Source organism: Macaca thibetana, chromosome 9 (genome assembly GCF_024542745.1).
Source record: "Macaca thibetana thibetana isolate TM-01 chromosome 9, ASM2454274v1, whole genome shotgun sequence".
Lineage (NCBI taxonomy): Eukaryota > Metazoa > Chordata > Mammalia > Primates > Cercopithecidae > Macaca > Macaca thibetana.
This window is the reverse complement of record NC_065586.1, coordinates 103,493-122,431: the sequence shown is the minus strand read 5'-3', so window position 1 is coordinate 122,431 and position 18,939 is coordinate 103,493. Positions and strand designations below refer to the sequence as shown.

General features: G+C 42.2%; 1 protein-coding gene and 1 long non-coding RNA gene across 18 annotated transcripts in view; one reads left to right on the top strand and one right to left on the bottom strand.

The window, feature by feature from the left end:
- ZMYND11 (zinc finger MYND-type containing 11) overlaps positions 1 to 1,547 on the bottom strand; it is a 118,901-nt gene extending 117,354 nt beyond the window's left edge. For 6 of the 17 annotated variants that reach the window (XM_050805160.1, XM_050805167.1, XM_050805169.1 and 3 more), the window contains exon 1: positions 450 to 541. The gene's annotated coding sequence lies outside the window, so the exon portion shown is untranslated. Of the gene's footprint in view, positions 1 to 449; positions 542 to 705; positions 1,015 to 1,108 lie in introns of those variants that run through there. The other 11 variants (XM_050805162.1, XM_050805170.1, XM_050805174.1 and 8 more) reach the window with 3 other exon arrangements.
- Positions 1,548 to 1,607: 60 nt separating this feature from the next.
- On the top strand, positions 1,608 to 18,666 carry LOC126963152 (uncharacterized). Its single transcript, XR_007728966.1, has 2 exons — positions 1,608 to 1,712; positions 17,346 to 18,666. It is a non-coding gene; the product is annotated as an uncharacterized LOC126963152 (long non-coding RNA).
- The last annotated feature ends 273 nt before the right edge of the window (positions 18,667 to 18,939 follow it).

The window sequence follows — 18,939 nt, the reverse complement described above, 5'->3', positions numbered from 1 at the left end:
GCTTCCTCTCCGCCCGCCACACGCCCGGGGCCGCGTTCCCCGCCGGCCCCGACTGCGCACGGGCCCAGGAGGCCTGACCGAAAGAGGGGCATGGGGCCCGGCGGGCGGTGCTCACGCGACTCCGCGGCTTCCCGGCCCGAGCAGGCCCCGCGCGGTCCTCCGGGGCCTCATCCCGGGGCCTCCTCCGCGGCCGCCCAAGGCGAGGGGGCGCGGGCCCGCAGCCTCCGCAGGCCCCGCCGCCGCCCTCGCAGGCCCCGCCGGCCCGGCCCGCCATCCACAAAGCTCCCCGGCAGCTCAGAGCCCTTCGCGAGCGGGCGAGCGACCATCAGCACCCGCTAGTGCCGCCGCCGCCCCAGAGGCCGCGGCCAGGCAGGCTCCACCGCGCGGGCCGCGCCATCTCCACGGACGCCCCCGCCCGCCCCGCCGCCCCGCCGCCGAGCTTTCCCCACCATTATGCTCCGGCTCCTCCACCGCCGCCGCCGCCGCGCCCGGCCCTCCCCTCCGGTGCCGCCTCCTTCCCGCCGCCCGGCGCCTCTCGGGCCTGAGCCGGCGACGGGCGCGGGGGGCGGGGGGGACGCTCAGGCCGCCTCCTCCTCCTCCCTGCCGGCCTCCTCCCTCCTCCCCGGCTCCCCCCGCCCGGACCCCGCCGCCGGCTCCGCGCGAAGGGCTCCGGGCTCGAGGGGCGCCATGTTTGTAATACTCCACCTCAGAGAACGCCGCGGTCGCGCCAGAGCGAGGGAGGCCAGGCGGCCGGGGCGCCGCGTGCGGGGTGAGGGCCGGGAGGGCCCCGCCGCCCGCACTTAGTCGCGTCTCCCCCGGGGGCCGCGGGCCTGCGGGGCCGGAGCGGGCGGCTGGAAGTTGGGCGCCGCCGCCCGGGAAAGTTGGGTCCCCGCGAGGCCGCGGCAGCCGCTCACATGGCGATGCTGCGCGGGGCGGCCGCTCGGCCCCACCGGCCCCTCGGCCCTCGGAGTTTATTGTGTCGGGTCGAGGCGCCCCGCGGCCGGGCCGCGCACTGGGGGCTCTAGCGGCTGGCGCCGGACTTGCGCGCTGCCGGCCCGGCTTGCGGCCGCCTCCCGCCCGGGGCCGGAGCCGTGCACGCGGCTCCTACCTTCCCCACGTCCTGTCCTCGGCGCTTCTATCCGAAATTTGTTGGAGCATATTCCTCCGTCTCCACACATGCACTCCGTATCCACACACACGTGAAGGCTACGTACGTGCAGGCGCGCTGGAGCCGGGAGCGGGCGCCGAGGCCGGGGCGCGAGGGGGCATTGTCAGGCGCCGCGGCAGCTCAGCCCCGGGTGGACCTGGTGCCTGCCCCGGGCTCGCGGGGTCCGGAACGACGAAGTCTGAGAAGTACGAGTGCTTCCCTTAACGACATTGTTCGGGTAGTCTGAACAGCCTTTTACTCCTGTCGTCAAAAAGAGTGGTATACGCTAAGTTCCTCGTTCCATCTCTGCGCAAACAGGACTGCGAAAAGAACAGGACCACCCATCAGCAGCCCTGCAAGAACACTGCAGATTTGCGCGAGAAGTAGGTTATCTTCTATGGAGAGGAATTCTAGACCTAATCAGAGACGATCCCTTAAAACTGTGGTTTAAGAAAGGTTCGGAGATAAGCGTATTTTGATAGTGTTCACCTGTCTTCCCGAAGGACCTTTCGCCACTGGGAGTCGGGGAACACCTGTCAGTCAGAGTGCTCTCCTCTGAAATTCGGTGAGTACAGGACAGCAAGGTGTTTTCAGGGAGACCACATTCTCATAACTTTTAGTACAGTATAGTGTTATAATTGTTCTGGTTTATTATTAGTGTTGTTAATCTCTCATTGTGCCTCACAAATTAAACTTTATTATAGGCAGGTATGTGTAGGAGAAAACGTAATGTAAGTAAGGTTCAGCACTACCCCGGGTTTCAGGTGTCTCTTGGGCGTCTTGACACGTGTCCCCACCTGAAAAATCATTAGGAAGAGACCGTTGTAGGAATTTGGGGATTCTGATAAAATATATCAATCTGCTTTTACAACTGATTTCTAAGATTGTTCGAATTTAGAAATGGGTGGTACTTGAATAGGTCTGTGATATACACTAGTCGAATAAACACAATCTTTACAGCCCTCATTCTGATACATCCCAGAGAGTTTTTGGTTATCTCAAAGAACATCACAGAATAATTTTAATTCATTTTAAGAATGAATATATATCGTTAAAATTTAGTAGAGGGATTAAAACGTGTCAGAAGAAAAGCAAGCCATGCCTGGTTTGAATGTTGGACCGGGAATTCCAACAATGAAGAGCTTTCAGTGAGTCACCTTTTTAAAAAGTCTGTTACTTCATCTGTAAAATAGAGGACTGCATAGTTCTGTGTATTTTACAGAAGGCACTCGAGTAAGACAACATCGTATCAATAAAAAGAAGCTTACCTTTTAGGAAAGAAGTGGCTGCATAACTCCACATTTTTCTCCAGTTATACTTTGTAGGCATCATTTCAAATTTTATACCGCGATACCATCTCTCATTCAACCTAATGTAAGTTAGATAACTTACCCTGATTTTCCTATTGGTTTTGCCTAGAATTTAACCCTTGGCTCTATTTTCCAAGTAAGGTGGTATTTATCCACTAAGATGAATATGAATATCCCTCCCCACATAAAATGCAAAAGCCATGGATAATTTACAAAAGAAGGAATAAAACTATTAATAAATACTGACAGCTATTCAAATTCACTAGTAATGACACATTCAAACAATGTAACATTGCTTCATAAGACAGAATTCGTTTCCAGTGATAATGCTACTGAGAGTTAGCAAAATGAACACTTACATACACTGCTGGCAGAAACTTGGGTTGATCTTAACTCTCTTGAAATGCATACCAAGAGGCCATTAAAAGTTTAATTTGTTTCATTTGCCCCTCAACTGAATGCATGTGTGTGTGTGGGTCTGGGGGCCAACGGTTGGAGGTTTGGAGGAAGCCCGGAAGACCAGTAACTAATTGCTGTGCTAGTATCTTACGTGACGAAGCTATACTCTTTATAGAATGAATACAGACAGATTTTTACTTCTTAATTCTCCTTTTTGGATTGGTGAGTTTCAAAGTGGGTGCCAGTGAGCCCTGGGGCTTCTCAGAGCTGTCAGGGAGCTGTCTCTGCAGGACCAAGATGTGGGAATACCCCTCCCACCCCCAATCAGAGCAGCACTGCTCTATTTTCTAGAATGAGTGTCCAGATCAGATTTCCTTACCTGGCTATTGGTACAGTATGGTGTGTGAAAGGTAATAATTGCTCAAACTCATTTGACATGAGTTAGGGTTTAGTCTCATTATTTATTTTGTTAAATATTATCAGGAAATACTGTGGAAGAAAATGTTAACTGTAACTGTAATAAAGTGTGGACTGCTGCAGATGGCTGTGAGTGTAAACGTCACAGCACCTTTATTGGCCCATTGCCTCTAGAGCCACTTCCTGATGTGGGGCAGCCCTCAAAAATGTGTGCCTAGTGATTGTCATCTCTTACACATGCTACAGCCCCCCATCCTCAGACCTCCAACAAAGCAAGAGGATAAGAAACATTCAGTAAAAGATGCTGAAGTGAGCAGTCATGATCTAGCCACTCCACAAGGTTAGTTCGTACTGCAAAGGGAGACTTTCTCAGAGACCTATATATATAATATACATATATACACATATGTATACATATACATACACACACACACACACACATATTTTGAGCAGCAGCAAGATTTATTGTGAAGAGCGAAAGAATGAAGCTTCCACAGTGTGGAAGGGGACTCGAGCGGGTTGCCCTAATAAAATATTTTCTAAGACTATACAATATTCTTTGATTTCATTCCATGCCTTTCTGACTTCTGATTACAGTTTTCCATAGTCTTTAGTATTAGATATTGATGTTCTGAATATGATTGTGGTTTCTCCTTATCTTCTTCTCTATTAGATTAACGTTCTGGCATATAAGTTAGTATATAACAAGTTTATTAATGTTGCTTATGGATTTCCAGTCACCTGTGGATGCTTTTAAAAATCATGTTTTTGAAACTAGAAAGTTGTGGTCGGAACTCTGTAACAGCAGTTACCATTCATTGCTGTTGCCACCCTCTGTGGCTCAGACTAAAGCTGGTACTATCCGCATTTTAATTTTAAAAAAATTTCAGCCAGGAGTAATGGCTCACATCTATAACCCCAACACTTTGGGAGGCCGAGGCGGGAGGCACTTGAGTCCAGGAGTTCAAGAACAGCCTGGGCAACATAACGAGGCCCCATCTCTACAAAATTTAAAAAAAGAAAAAATAGCTGGATGTGGTGGCTCACTCCTGTAGTCCCAGCTACTTGAGAAGCTGAGAGAGGAGGATCGCTTGAGCACAAGAGGTCAGGGCTGCAGTGAGCTGTGACTGCACCACTGTACTCCAGCCTGGACGACAGAGCAAGACGGTCTCCAAAAGAAGAGAAAAAGAAACTCTCAGTATAGGAAATCCATTTCCATTGAAAGCCATGATTCTTCCAATACTTAAGTGGCAACTTTTTACTACACAGCAACCGAGGAGGTGAGCTGACAGTGCTTGCCAGGCCTAGTTCCAGTGCCTGTGGGCCTTGAAACCCAGGCTCCAGGCATCTCTTCAGGGCTCCAAAACTGGCTTCTGAAATTCAGTTCCCCACTTCTGTCCATGAATGTACACTATTTATTAGAAGTAGGTCCTCCCACACCCAGATTAATATGCTTCAGAACATTTAAAGAAAAGTATGATCCTGTCTTTTCAAGGGCAATTCATCACACAAGATGAAAAAGGGATGTTTGTGTATGTGTGTGCCTTCTTTCCTTCAAAATTGTCATTCTAACCTTTTCCCTGTCTCCCTTTTCCCTGCTTTCCTTTTTTTGAGATTGGGCTCACTCTGTCACCCAGGCTGGAGTGCAGTGGCACCATCTTAGCTCACTGTAACGTTCTCTTCTGGGCTCAAGCGATCCTCCCACTTCAGCCTCCCGAGTAGCTGGGACCACAGGCGCATGCCACCACGCCCAGCTAATTTTTTGTATTTTTGGTAGAGATGGGGTTTCGCCATGTTGCTCACGCTGGTCTCGAACTCCTGAGCTCAAGTGATCTGCCCGTCTTGGCCTCCCAAGTGCTGGAATTACAGGAACGAGCCACCGTGCCTGGCCCCGTCTCTCTTCTGTAGCATGATGTAGAAGAATATGCACTAGTGCACCTGAGTCCAAATTCCAACTTACTGTGAGACATTGAAGTGATTTCACTTTTTTGAACCTTGGTTTCCCTGTTTTTCAGGAGTATGATTTTCTAACATCAGATTGCTTGGATTAGAGTCCTAACTCCACCATTCTCTAGCTGTTGACCTTGGATAAGTTATTTACCAATTTATATCTCATTTTCCTCATCTGTAAAATGGGAATAATACAATTATATGATTTCATAGTGGTCGTTGAGAGGATTAAATGAGAAAATGCATGTAAAATGATAATACTACCTGATTGGAATAACTGTTCGGTATTAGTATCTATAATTATTATTATCTGTAAAATGGTAATGATGAATATTAAATGGGCCAAATATTGTGAAATGCCTGACACAAAAGGAGCTCCCCTTCTACCACGTCCTGGAGTCCAGCACACAGGACAACAAAGTGAAGACATCTAAGGACACACAAATGTGCGTGATTGATCACAGGTGCATCTCCAACTCCTCATTGGTCCCCACAGATCCACAGCCCAACCCAGGCTGGATCCTGGGGATTTCCTCCTGGCTTTTGATCTTTAGCTCCAGATGAATTACCGTTATCTGGAACAGAAGAAACAATTGCAGCCTGTGTTGACTCTTTTAGGTTGTTTGTTTGTTTGTTGTTTGTTTTTCAGAACTGCAGTTCCAGCAGCCACTTCCCCAGACTCTGCTTCTGACTAGTTATGTAACTTTTGGCACGTAGCAACCTCTCCCAGCTTCAGTTCCCTTCTCTGTAAATGATGGAAGTTTACAATTCGCACAAGGTTCCCATTAGTACTAAAATTCTATGAATTCCAATGCTATACCGGCCTCTGTTCCTGGAAATCCTGTTGTTTCTGCTCTGTCCTTCAAAAGCTCTCTTATCAGATACACTTTCTGGTCCTGTTTCTCTTTATCTCTGGCTTCCTTTCTTCCCCACTGCACTTAATAATGCTTGGCCTCTCTGCAGGCACTATCATACCGGTGCTTCCCTGTAGAAAACTTCTTCCCCTGGGATGGAAGCCAGGACTGTTTAAGAGACTAATTCTTGGATTCACAATATACAGAGGCATGGGAATAATCGCTGTAGTATCTTAAGAAGTTGTTCTCTTCTTCTTTATTTAAACATTTAAAGTACCAGAAAATGCACACTTGTATGTTTATATACTTCCTCCAACCTTTTGTCAGGGATACCTTTCCAACATCTTTTCACTTTTTAGGAATGACAAAATTTAGTCATAGGCTCCACTGTCAGCTTGTGGAGAGTTTCATGCAGTGAACTTACATTAAAACAAAAGGCACCTGCACTTGGCCATCATTACTGAGGTCTATACACACATGTCAATGATCATGTCTGAACACAGAGCTGTGAACATGCCTTTTCAATGTTAAATTTTACAGAAATTCCCTTCTCATTGCCACCTATTTGTGGCAATGGCAAATGAGAATTTGTGCAGGAATTTTTTTAGTTTCTTTTTTGGGACAAAGTCTCGCTCTGCCGCCAGGCTGGAGTGCAGTGGGGCAATCTCAGCTCACTGCAACCTCCACCTCCTGGGTTCAAGCAATTCTGCTGCCTCAGCCTCCCGAGCAGCTGGGACTACAGGCGCCGCCACCACGCCCAGCGAGTTTTTGTGTTTTTAGTAGAGATGGGGTTTCATCATGTTGACCAGGTCGGTCTCTATCTTTTGAATTCATGATCTGCCCGCCTTGGCCTCCCAAAGTGCTGGGATTACAGGCGTGAGCCACCACACCTGGCCTTTTAGTTTCTTTAAAACCCAGTACTGTGGTATATAGCATTTAAGATTTTCATTGTCTTTCTTCAGCTTTCTCACAGTTGTGATTACTCATGTTCCCATGCAAACTAATGTTTAAGAAATCATCACAATATTTACCATTGATGCCTTTGGGATTTTACATTGTTCTAAAGGATTCTCCCTTTTGTTAATTTTCAGAAAAGCTTTCTTTAGGTTTGAATAATTGGCATAAAATTAAAACTGATGTTATCTTCATGTATGTTTTAGGTTTTTAATACGAATAAAGCTGAGAGAAGTTGTAGAAAGGCTGATGGGATAGGAACATTTAAATAAATAAACATTTATAAATACTTATAAATAAATAGTTCATAGGAAACTGTCTTCTAGAAGTAGTAAAGTATAAAACGTCCATTTGTATTCTTCTATTATTTAAAGGAAACTATGTCTCAATAAATTGTCTAGTGATAAATCCCTTAAATACCTAAAGAAAAATATAGTAAACACATTACATCTCCCAGGGGAAATGGTAGAAAGTAAATATCTAGGAGAACAATAAAATGAAATGTAAATAATTACAGTGCCAAATTATATTTTCTACAAAATATTAAAATTCAAAAATATTTCCTATGTTATTTGGCCATTGTCTCTGCATTTACAGTTTGATTGGTTTATTTTGCTTATGTGCAGTATTGAGATAAAGTCAAAGAAAAGTTGGAGGCCAGGCATGGTGGTGCGCACCTGTGGTCCCAGCTACTCTGGAGGCTGAGGCAGAAGGATTGCTCAAGCACAGGGGTTCGAGGCTGCAGTGAGCCCTGATTGTGCCACTGCACTCCAGCCTGGGCAACAGAGCAAGACCTGGTCTCAAAAAACAAACCTCCCCCCAAAAACAGAAGAAGAAGAAATAAAAGCTTCAGAGAGCACAACTTCCTTTTTTCTTTTAATGTAACTGCGCTGAGAATTTCAAGCACAGGAAGTTCTGCATCCTCAACTACCATGCGTAGAAAGCAAAACATAGAAAGCAATGCGTTTCTTTCCGCTTCCTCGGCCTCCTCCTTGCATCGGTCAGTCCGCAGTCCCTCTTCTCCATGAAGCCTGGTGGTAATTTTCCACACACTGTTATTCAGGGGCTGATTGTCCTTTCTTATTTGTATTCATTTCTTTTTTTTAACACCTATTTTGAAAATTCATACAGAATATAGGCAAAGAAGCTAAAAGAAAGTGAAACTCGGAACTTTTTTTTTTTTTTTTTTTTTTTTTTTTTTTTTAAGACGGAGTCTCGCTCTGTGGCCCAGGCTGGAGTGCAGTGGTCGGATCTCAGCTCACTGCAAGCTCCGCCCCCCGGGTTCCCGCCGTTCTCCTGCCTCAGCCTCCCGAGCAGCTGGGGCCACAGGCGCCGCCACCGCGCCCGGCTAGTTTTTTTGTATTTTTTTAGTAGAGACGGGGTTTCCCCGTGTTAGCCAGGATGGTCTCGATCTCCTGACCTTGTGATCCGCCCATCTCGGCCTCCCAAAGTGCTGGGATTACAGGCGTGAGCCATCGCGCCCAGCGAGAACATTTTTAATTTTTTATTAGTAATTGCATTTTTTAAAAAGGACAGTTGCTGGAAGAGAAGGTAATTGAATATAGATTACAACAAGATTTAGGGACAATTATAGAATTTCTTATATATTTACTAATGAATGCTAATTATCCTTTATGTAAATGGCATATTATGCCAGCAAGATTTGTGTGTGTGTGTATATATATATACACACACACACACGCGATAGCGTGACAGCTAAATAAATTGTGATTTATTCCTATGATAGGATTTATGTAACTTATTAAAGAAGTTGTTTATAAAGGTCTTTTTAAATGTGAAGTGCAAAACTAGGATTAGGATAGACGTTAAAGAAAAGGATCATATACTGTAAAAATAAACGTGTATGTTAGTAGAAAAAGACCACAAAGTGATATGAAAAATACTAACTATATTAATCTCTGGAAAACAAAAGTATTTCTGTTTGACATTTTCTTTTTTGCATTTTTATTTTCTTGTGTCATATTCATTTTTCAATTATTAAAAAATGTTCTAGAAATTGTGAACCAAATGTATTTGAGACAGGTCTCAATCAATTTAGAAAGTTTGTTTTGCTGAGGTTGAGGACGTGCCATGGCACAGCCTCAGGAGGTGCTGACATGTGCCCACGGTGGTCAGGACACAACTTGGTTTCATACGTTGTAGGGAGACAGGAGACATCAGTCAGTCCAGGTGAGATGTCCATTGCTTGGGGCTGGAAAGGCAGGACAACTCAAGCAGGGGCTTCCTTGCTTCCTCTTGTCACAGATAAGAGACAAACGGTTGTATTCTTTTGAGTGTTTGATCAGCCTTTTGCTGATATACACACTTTATACGTGAGACGGGGGTAGACAGATTGTCACTTATGCCTTACTCCGGCTCAGCAACTCTGCATTTACATAAATGATAAGGCAGAGGAAGCAATCAGATATGTATTTGTCTCAGGTGAGCAGAAGGATGACTTTGAGTTCTGTCCTTTGTCCCACACCTGTGAAAATAAGCTATCAATTTACCTTGCCAGGGTAAAATTCAACAGAATGGTTTTAGGGTAAAGATCTTGAGTCCCCCCAAGGAATTTCCTTGTGAGCAAAATTGTCATAAGGTATACAGCTTTTTTTTTTTTTTTTTTTTTTTTTTTTTTTTTTTTTTATCTTTGTGGCTATCTTATTTGGGAATAAAATGGAAAGCAGGTTTGTCTGACACGGTTCCCCAACTTGACTTTTACCTTTGGCTTAGTGATTTTGGGGTCCTGATACTTATTTTCCTTTCACAAAGTGAAATGTTGGATTTTAGCAGACTTGCTGTGCAACTTTAAGTGGTATTTGTTTAGCAAGCAACTAAATGCAAAAGTACCATGCAATGCAGGTAACAGAACATTTATTTCATTTATTTATTTATTCTGAGACAGAGTCTCACTCTGTTGCCCAGGCTGGAGTGCAGAGGCGTGATCTCAGCTCACTGCAAACTCTGCCTCCTGGGTTCAAGCAATTCTCATGCCTCAGCCCCCTGAGTAGCTGCCATTACAAGCATACGCCACCACACCTGGCTAATTTTTATATTTTTAGTAGAGGCAGGGTGTCGCCATGTTGACCAGGCTGGTCTTGAACTACTGACCTCAAGTGATCCACCCACCTCGGCCTCATAAAATGCTGAGTTTACACTCAGGTGTGCTGGGCCACCGCACCTGGCCCAGAAAATTTATTTTTAATTAAATATTATATTCCTATGGATACATTTATTCTGTTAAATGAAGAACAACTCTATCGTTCATAGTAATATCAAATTGAAGCCATTTTTATAGGTCAAAGAAATTGGATACTGGCATTTTCATATGGTTCAACCTCATAGCATTGGTTTTAGCATTCTCTGACTGGGATTTTGGAAAAATAAAAGCAAAAGTGAAGCCAGACATAAGTGTGTTCAGTAGGAAAATGGTAATCCAATAGACTAAGTGGGAGTCCAATCAGAAGAAATGCTCATGATAGCATTTCATGTAGGTTTCCCCTCAAACTCAATCAACTTCCAGAAGTCAGTTGTATTAGTGCACCCTCACACTGCTGTCAAGAACTATTCAGACTGGGGAGTCTGTGAAGAAAAGAGGTCCGACTGACTCACAGTTCAGCAGGCTTAACTAGAAGCATGGCTGGGAGGCCTCGGGAAACTTACAATCCTGGCAGAAGGACAAAAGGGAAGCCAGCACTTTCCCGTGGCGGCAGAAGGGAGAGAGCCAAGGGGGAAGTGCCATATACTTTTAAACCATCGGATCTCAGGAGAACTCACATCACAAGAACAGCAAGGGGGGAAATCCACCCCCACGATCCCAGTGTCTCCCACTAGGCCCCTCCCCTGACATGTGGGGATTAAAACTTGATATGAGATTTGGGTGGGGAAACGGAGCCAAACCATACCATCAGTTCAATGTTTTACATTAAGAGTTAGGCCGGGCGCGGTGGCTCAAGCCTGTAATCCCAGCACTTTGGGAGGCCGAGACGGGCGGATCACGAGGTCAGGAGATCGAGACCATCCTGGCTAACACAGTGAAACCCCGTCTCTACTAAAAAATACAAAAAAAACTAGCCGGGCGAGGTGGCGGGCGCCTGTAGTCCCAGCTACTGGGGAGGCTGAGCCAGGAGAATGGCGTAAACCCGGGCGGCGGAGCTTGCAGTGAGCTGAGATCCGGCCACTGCACTCCAGCCTGGGCGACAGAGCGAGACTCCGTCTCAAAAAAAAAAAAAGAGTTACAGTGATGTTGAACTCATATTCCTCATGGGATTAAAAACTGTATATATGATGATGAGAAGTTGTAGTTAGAAAATTAATTTCTTCTATAAATTTATCTTTGATTATTAGATCCCTTGCACAATAAGGACCTGTATTCATTAAACTAAAATAAAATATTCTGAGAACCATATGGTGTGACTAAGCTTTTACCGTTCCAGCTCATTTAATCCTTACCAACTGATAACTCTAGTACCCACATTTTACTCATGAGGAAACTGAGAATTAGAAAGATAAAATATCTTGCCTAGGTTCCCAGCTGACAAGTAACCTATCCCAGGCTTGAGTCCAAGATTACCGACAGATCTGAAGTCTGGACTTTTAATTACTATTCCTGTTCAAGTCTGTCATTTCAGATGTGTTACCCAATTAGGAGCACATGTTTTAAAGACTGTACTTGTAATGCCACACACAGAAAATCTCCTTGCCTAGTATTAAAAATTTATATTTTGTCCATCAGAGCAACCGATTTAGAAAATTTTAGAAAGAAGCACGCACTAAACCAAGGCTTTTAGATATGTGAAAAATTCTAAAACGAGCAAAAAATAAATCCAAAATATTATATTCAGATGAGTCACTCAAAGTGAAAAAAAAAAAATCTTCCCTTTGGCCACCTAGTGTTTAAGAGTATAGAATTCACAGCTAGGCCCATCGTGGTTATTATGTCTATTAATTATTCCAAGAGATCCAATTACTCAGATTCTTTTATGGCAAGACTTGGTAGATGAGGACAGATAAAGAGAAGCAATTCAAAAGTATGATCAGATGTGAGACTTACAACTACTATATTGTTTTAATTATAATTTTTTTTTTGAGATGAAGTCTCTCTCTGTTGCCCCAACTGGAGTGCAGTGGCGTGATCTTGGTTCACTGCAACCTCCACCTCCCAAGCTCAAGTGATTCTCATGCTGTTGTCCCCCAAATAGCAGGGATCACAGGTGTGAGCCACCACACCCAGCTAATTTTTGTATTTTTTTGGTAGAAATGGGTTTTTGCCATGTTGGCCAGGCTGGTCTCAAACTCCCGACCTCAAGTGATCTGCCCTCCTCAGTCTCCCAAAGTACTGGGGCTACAGGCATGAGCCACTGCGCCTTGCCTATAATTCTTTATCAAAGCATTTGCGTTAAAATTCAGCTTGTATATGCTTTTATGTTATAATCTGAATTGAAATATTTTTATTATTGTTAATGTTACAACATGACATTAATTTTTGTTAGTATGTGACTGTGTGCCATAGCCAATTTCCATGCTAGAGAATTTGAGTCTACATAGTTTTCCAATTGCTTATGTGACATTGTATACATAATGTAAAAATTTGTTAAATGTGAAAATAAAAGCAACAAAATATGCTAACTTTAAAATGAAAGGTAAAGTCAGAAGCAATTTAGTATACTTGTATCATGCATCACCAAGCTAAGAAAATTCATTAAAATCATTTTTTACCTATTAAACTCAACTTACTAAATTTATTTTTAGATATTGACATAAGTGTGTTGTTCCTATATCATAGAAAAGAATGAAGAGAGTCTTCCTTCAATATGTGGATTTTACAGAATATTTTGGAACCGTAGGTTCATTTGTCCTACCTTCCTTCCTTCCTTCCTGCCTTCCTTCCTTCCTTCCTGCCTTCCTTCCTTCCTTCTTTCCTTCCTTCCTTCCTTCCTTCCTTCCTTCCTTCCTTCCTTCCTTCCTTCTTCCTTCTTCCTTCCTTCCCTCCATGTCTCCTTTACCTCATACAAATATATTCCGTCTTCCTCTCTGTGGAGTTCATCCTCCCTTTAAACTTTATTAGCTAGAGCACTGTGATCGTCCCATAATCTGGATTCTTAAAATACTAAAAGTCAAAACCATATACTCTAGCAATTGACATCATGCGTAATAGAGATGAAAGAGGTCTCCAAACATTCATTGGTCTAGAATTCTGCCTTTTGCCTCTTGGAAGGATGGAAGGAAACTGGGTTTTTGATAACACCACTGAGTCTGAAATGTCCATCCCAGGAGTTGGATGTAAACTGAAGCTGGACAGATGTCAATCATTTTTTATGTATTTAGGAGTTTAGAACTGACAGGTCTTGTTGGATAAAATTGGGGAATGAAGGAAGTGAAGAAGTTAAATATAGCTCCCAAATTTTTGGACTGAGTAACTAAAAGAATAGTGTGATTTTTGGAAATGGAGAATATTTGGGGAGGAACAGGTTTTAGAGCAGAATCAGGAATTCTGTTCCTAATGTTAACTTTGAGTTATGCTCAAGACATACAAGAAGAAATAACAGATAAGCAGATGGGTACAGATACAGTAGTCAGGAGCTTAAGAGAAAGGTAAAGACTGGGGACACGCATTTGGGAATCATCAACATTTAGTTGTTACTTAAGATCATTGGACTAGATGGGGCTGTCTTTAGAGATTATAGATGGGGAAAAGAAAGACACCCAAATAAAAGCCCTGTTAGATCCCTACATAGACTGGGAAGACTCTGCGAAGAAGAACAAGAAGCTGGCTTGTACTGGGTCCAGTGGCTTATGCCTATAATTCCAGTACTTTGGGAGGCTGAAGTGGGAGGATTGCTTGATCCTGGGAGTCTGAGGCTGCACTGAGCCATAATCGTGCCATTGCACTCCAGCCTGGGTGACAGGGTGAGCCCCTGTTTCAAGCATAAATATAAACCCAAAAAGTTGACTTGTGAAGGAGGAGGAAAACTAGTTCAGTGTGGTGTCGTCAAGAAGTGAGAAATGAAAATGTCTTGATCATAGAGCATAATCTGATACTTTAAAACTTGCTGAGAGGTCAAATAATGAAAGCAGATGGGACCTTTTGAGAATATTGGTGACCTTCATATGAGCAATTTCACTGTTGGAATGAGGTGAAGCCATGTTGGTGTTCAATTACTGATTACTTTCCATACTTCAAAAAAGAAATTTGAGAAAAAGTTTCATGTTTGAGAATGGTCTTTGTCAACAAAGAGACCAGGTTACAGAGAAACATCTTGGTAAAGGGGACTCAGAACTCTGTTCCTGATCCTTAGGTTAAGATTTTATTATTTTGCAGATAGAACCTTAGTCAAGTGAAAGTAACATCCCATTTATTTTATCATTATTTTTAATATCCAATTTTGTTTTATGCTTGTATCTGTCCCCTCTATTAATATGAACAATGAAAAGTAATATCATTTTCTGTCCAGTATAGTACAATTAAGACAGTGGTGACAACATATATATTGAGTAATATGTATTATTTATTCACAGAAACATTGTATCTAAATGTTAATATAACATTAAGGTATCAACACTGATATATTTATATTTATATATATTATATATATAAATTGTAATTATATATATTATATATATAAATTGTATATTTATATATATTATATATAAATTATATATATTATATATAAATTATATATTTACATATATTATATATAAATTATATATTTATATTCATAAATTTATTTTAAAATATTTAGGGGGAAATGGGCTTTATTTTTCACAGTCCTAAATATTACCAAGCACATAGGAGAATCCCAGGGGTGGTGAGAATGCCAATGTGTGCTCAAATAGCCTTTCAAATATAATATCTGAGTTTGACTCACTCACTCACCTAGATGATTGTAATTCAAATGACCATGCGGCAGCCACCGTGCCACTTTATCGTTTGTGCTGGGGGAAAGGACATCTTCTGTATGATATGATGATGATGTATGTGCATGTGCAGGTACCGAATAAGTACTAGCATTCAGGGGTTTTGTGGTACCTATAAGTGCTCAATAAATGTGTTCATTTGAAAATAAAATAAATAGAATTAGATTTTACTATTAATATTTAAAGTTCCATTTCTTACTAAAGTAACTAAGCTCGTTAGTTGGAACCACCTTTATGGAACATAGAAAAAACTGGGATTCCTTTGTATTAAATTCCACATCACTAGGTAATTAAAACAAAAGCAAAGTCTTAACATGAAATCAAAGATTAAGTGGTAGCATATTTGACACTTGTGTTTTTAAATGTCAAAAGCCCAGATACAGCAACATGTGCAAAAGTATAATTTTTTACCTTGTTTAAATTAATTAAAAACACATCATAAATGATCTTTTCCCTATCCTGGTTTTACTCCTCTGTAAAATGAACGCTCAGCAGGGATTGCCAGTTCTTTGCCTTGTTGAAAATGAGGAAGGAGTCTTCGGTGTTCATTGTTTCTTACCTTAATAAACATCATCTCCTAGTTACATTTTCCCTCATGCAAAGAAGCCATTGACATGTTTATAAGACACAGGGCAACATTTCTGCTGAACTGAAAACGTGCCTAAGGGAATAGTGTTCCAGACGCTCTCATCCTGGTGTTTTCCTTCTGGATTATAAGACACAGGGGCCACATTTCTGCTGAACTGAAAACATGCCTGAGGGGATAGTTTTCCAGATGCTCTCACCCTGGTGTTTTTCCTTCTGGATTCCTGATTGAAGTTCTTAATACAGTTGGTAAACTCCTCCTATGTCTCAATGAAAACTAACATATAAATAAAATGCACGTGCCTAGTAACATAAGTACTTACAAATATTTGTCCGCTGCTTTAGTGACTCTAAACTCAAAGATAGGGCCTCAATTCAAATTATATAGTAGAATGTCATCAACATTAAAGATGTATTTCAGTGTGTTAAATCGACCTAAATGATAACAGTAGTTTTCAGGAGATGTGTCAGTGTAGAGTGTGGAATGCTATTTATTGTCTTCTTGCAAGCACTGACAGAAGGGCTGGAAGTGTGCCCACACCCACTCATGTTTCAACCGATTGGTAGTGATCCTTCATGAAGGATTTTTCTTGTGTTCTGTTACTTGTAATATCCTGTCTTAGAGACTTTATTCCAAACTTAATGTTAAATTTAAGTAGGATAAAATGTAACAAAAATAATTTAATAATGTTGTATTTCATAATTGGAATCAAGATAAAAAGAGATTTCCTCTCAACTTTTAGAGTTTACCTTCCTTTGGAATTACTCTTTCATTTCTTTGCAGTGACATTCGAAATCAATAACATTGTTATCTTTCAAAGGCTTACATCATGGAATTTCTTTGTCCCCAGACATGGCTGCAGATAGGAAAACAAGAAAACAGTGTGTGTTTTTAATTTATTTATTTTAATTTATTACTTTCCAGTGTTTGAAGTAAATTCTTTTTTTTTTTTTTTTTTTTTTTTTTTGAGACGGAGTCTCGCTCTGTCACCCAGGCTGGAGTGCGGTGACCGGATCTCAGCTCACTGCAAGCTCCGCCTCCCGGGTTCATGCCATTCTCCTGCCTCAGCCTCCCGAGTAGCTGGGACTATAGGCGCCCGCCACCTCGCCCGGCTAGTTTTTTGTATTTTTTAGTAGAGACGGGGTTTCACCGTGTTAGCCAGGATGGTCTCGATCTCCTGACCTCGTGATCCGCCCGTCTCGGCCTCCCAAAGTGCTGGGATTACAGGCATGAGCCACCGCGCCTGGCCTGAAGTAAATTCTTAAGTTAGCAAGCCACTTGTATTTCTGATTTTTCTGTTTGCTGGAGTTTTTACTGAATGGTCTTATATTCATGGATTTTAGGATAACAATGTCAACAGTTTAGGACTATTCAGTTACTGAACAGCTAGGGCAACAGCTTGAGAGGGTGGAGAGAGCTGGAAAAGTAGGTTTTTGTGGACACTAGCCAGGACTTTAAGCATGAATAAAAGGTTTGGCATAACACATAGGAATGGGAGTCTATACAATCATTTGCCCTTTCAGTTCTCAACTGTATATTATCTGACTTTATTATTATTAACAACAATTGCTACCTTTCATGTGTCAACCTACAAAGTCCACTGTGATCTTGGAGAGAAACTGATAGGAAAGCAGAAAGCCTTTTTAGAATTTAGGTCATATAGTTAAATTCTAAAAGTTTACCTAGGTACTAAAATTTCTGGAATATAAATGTTTAGAATGTGCATGTTATTCATTTACGATTTTGTCAAAACAAGACTGAGATTTAATAGATGATTTCTTTTCTTTTTTTGCTCTCTCATTCTCTTCCAGCTGTTTTCCTTTAGGACAAGATGTGAAATGCCCAGAAGGAGTGGTTTTGTGAGGGGCTTCCAACAGGGTGGGCAGGGGGTGGAGAGAGTGTGGCAGAGGCAAAACGCATGGTGCCCGTGACCCTGCTGTGCCCAGGGTAAGCAGGACCAAAGCCCATTCTGGGCACCACTCCCAGGGAAGCCTGCTCTCTGCAGAGGACCCTTCTCACTCACCAGGTTTCCCATTAAAGCCTAAGTAAGAAAATTAGCACATTTACATGAAACAGAATTCCATTGCATCTTTCATGTAAAATGGGAGTAAGGAGAAAAATATTTTTTCTTACAGACTATCTTCCCGTTTATCTTTTCCTCATTGTAACAAAGACACTGCTTATGCATGTAAATCCACTTTTATGACTGCAGCTTGTTAAAGTCCTTGTAATTATGCTGTAGATGTAAAAACCTGGCAGAATCTGCCCAAGAATGAGACTAGTATCTGGCTCCACAGACACTGTTATTTGCTTTGGCCGCCCTGCTTCCAGTCCTCCCATTCAGACCTAGATTCTCAGCGTCAATCAGAATGACCACCACATCACCGTGGAGGAGGGGCGTTCCACTGAGAACATGTGGCCACTCCCAGCTCCAGGCAAGGAGGAGCTTTCTCCATGGCAAAAGCCACCTTTTCATCTTTTGGACTTGAAGGTATCTAACAAAAATAACATCCACACTCAGAGATGAGGTAAATGTCTGTTAATTTGTATGTAACAAGGCAAAGTATTGGTAATTTTTAAAGTTAGTTCCAAAGTTTAAAAGAATGTAATAGGTTTTTAGGAATCATTTTAAAAGTACTTTAAAAGAGTATAATCCTTATTTTATGTGATCATTGACATTACTGTAATATTTTATCACTCGTTTCTTTCCTTGGAGAATGCAGAATTTCAATCATTTTTGATGGAAAAAAGAATAGTAATTGGTCTTAGCACTCAAATAAAATGGTATCAGCGTGAAACATTACAAACATTTTAAATTTCAATGTACAAAGATAATTACAGATTTAAAAATAAAATAACATTTTTCTATAAAATAATAATTCTAATAACTGAACTTAAAATACTTAGATTGGAATAGCATGCCCAATGAAGTCTTAAAACTAATAGAAAGCTTATGCTGCATGTTTTGCTCTTTCAGAAAGATAGGTGGGCATGGAGGCTCACACCTGTAATCCCAGCACTTTGGGAGGCCAAGGCGGGTGGATCACCTGACATCAAGAGTTCGAGACCAGCCTGGCCAACATGGTGAAACCCCATCTTTACTGAAAACACAAAAATTAGCCAGACGTGGTGGCACACACCTGTAGTCCCAGCTACTGGGGAGGCTGAGGCAGGAGAATCACTTGAACCCTGGAGGTGGAGGTTGCAGTGAGCTGAGATTGTACCACTGCACTCCAGCCTGGGTGACAGAACAAGACTCCATAAAAAAAAAGAAAAAAAGAAAGACAAAAGAAAGACAGGAAGGAAGGAAGGAAGGAAGGAAGGAAGGAAGGAAGGAAGGAAGGAAGGAAGGAAGGAAGGAAGGAAGGAAAAGTACCCATCCCTATATGCACACACATAACCCTG